At 43.6% G+C, this 1,792-nt stretch overlaps 1 pseudogene; it reads right to left on the bottom strand.

The window, feature by feature from the left end:
* Positions 1–1,191: 1,191 nt before the first annotated feature.
* LOC124719229 lies at positions 1,192–1,309 on the bottom strand (annotated as a pseudogene).
* Positions 1,310–1,792: the final 483 nt, after the last annotated feature.

A 1,792-nucleotide genomic window follows, 5' to 3' on the forward strand; every position in this document is an offset into this window, starting at 1 on the left:
CCGTGGGGGCTCGGCTGAATATGCAAGTGAGTACCGACCGCGCACAAGAGGCGACCTCTGCACTTCTACACCCACCTCGCAATCCACCTTTAGTGTGTGGCGGAGGGTACTTGGAGACTCCTTATTTCCTGTTCCAGTCGCGAATCATTCGCGAGAAGAGCTACCGCTGGTAAACTTCCGTGTGGGTTCCAACCTGCAGTGTATGTTGATCGCATTAACTCAATCACTTGAAAATGGCATAAAAGACCGAAACCCGAGTCGTAATCAAATAAACAACAATGCATTCAAATGGTGGTGCATTGATTTAAAAGTTATTGTAAGACTTTGGCTCACACACAAACCTCCAGATGTCAAGCCAGTACTAAACGTTGTGTGTCGATAGACCGATTCGTGCTAAAGGTCCCGAGGTTCGAAACCCACTGAAGATGATTTTTTTTAACAGATTACGCGTGAAATTATTATATGGGAGAATATTTTCTGCCATGTAAAAGGATGTTTCAGAGTTTGTAGCAAAGTTCTTTTGGCAGTCTGATTTCCATTGGAGTATATTTGTGTAGATAACACCACAACTATCTATACAATTGTACTCTATAACTTAGCTACTTTCAGCTCTGGTGTTACTTTTAATTACCGTTTACTGGACGACGACAGTAAGCAGCACAAACTAAATCGGAGTTTTGGTTGATAATCTATCGATACACGATGTCTGGTACCGATCCGAGTGTCTGATATCTCGAAGTTTGTGTGTCAGTAACATCAATAAAAAATAAATAAAATAAAAAATCTAACTGCTGCATACCACATGGTGCAGTGTGGTAATGTGCAATGATAAACCATCTTTAAACAGTGGGATGGGCAGAGTAACTACTCTTGTGAAATGATATTGCAAGACACCGATTTTAGAATGAGGTATGTATTCAGAAAAGACAGAGTGGGACTTCGTGTGATCTTCACACATAACAGTGGTCTGAAAAATACTATGATTCACAAAAAAAGCACTAAGCACTCCGTCTGAAGGCCACAAGTGACCCACTGGGACCATCCGACTGCCGTGTCATCCTCAATGGAGAATGTGGATAGGAGGGGCGTGTGGTCAGCACACCCCACTCCCGATCGTTATGATGGTATTCTTGACCGAAGCCGCTACTGTTCGGTCGAGTAGCATCACGAGGCTGAGTCCACCCCGAAAAATGGCAACAGCGCATGGCGGACTGGATGGTCACCCATCGAAGTGCTGACCACGCCCGACAGCGCTTAACTTCGGTGATCTGACGGGAACCGGTGTATCCACTGCGCCAAGGCCGTTGCCTATGCTTAACAAAGCGAACAACGATTCAAAATGTGTACGATGTGTGCGATGTTAACAGAGAATTTCCATAAAAACCAAACAGCTTCATAAGTTTATAGGTTAATACATGCCTCAGGGAAGTGGAATAGTCATCCTGTCAGCTCTGAGCAAGTGAAGAAAGTGTGCTAGCTGACAACAACTGTTCCGACAAACTAACTGCCCAGTACTGCAGTCTGACCTTGAAACGTCTCCTCCTTTTTTTAAAATTATTCAAAATTGATATTCTTTTCGCCTTTCAATATACAGGGTGGTCCATTGATCGTGACCTGGACAAATATCTCACGAAATAAGAGTCAAACGAAAAATAGTACATAAGAATGAAACTTGTCTAGCTTGAAGGGGGAAACCAGATGGCTCTTTGGTTGGCCCGCTAGCTGGCGCTGCCATAGGTCAAACGGATATCAACTGCGTCTTTTTAAAGAGGAACCCCCATTTTTTATTACA

Source organism: Schistocerca piceifrons, chromosome 10, assembly GCF_021461385.2.
Source record: "Schistocerca piceifrons isolate TAMUIC-IGC-003096 chromosome 10, iqSchPice1.1, whole genome shotgun sequence".
NCBI lineage: Eukaryota > Metazoa > Arthropoda > Insecta > Orthoptera > Acrididae > Schistocerca > Schistocerca piceifrons.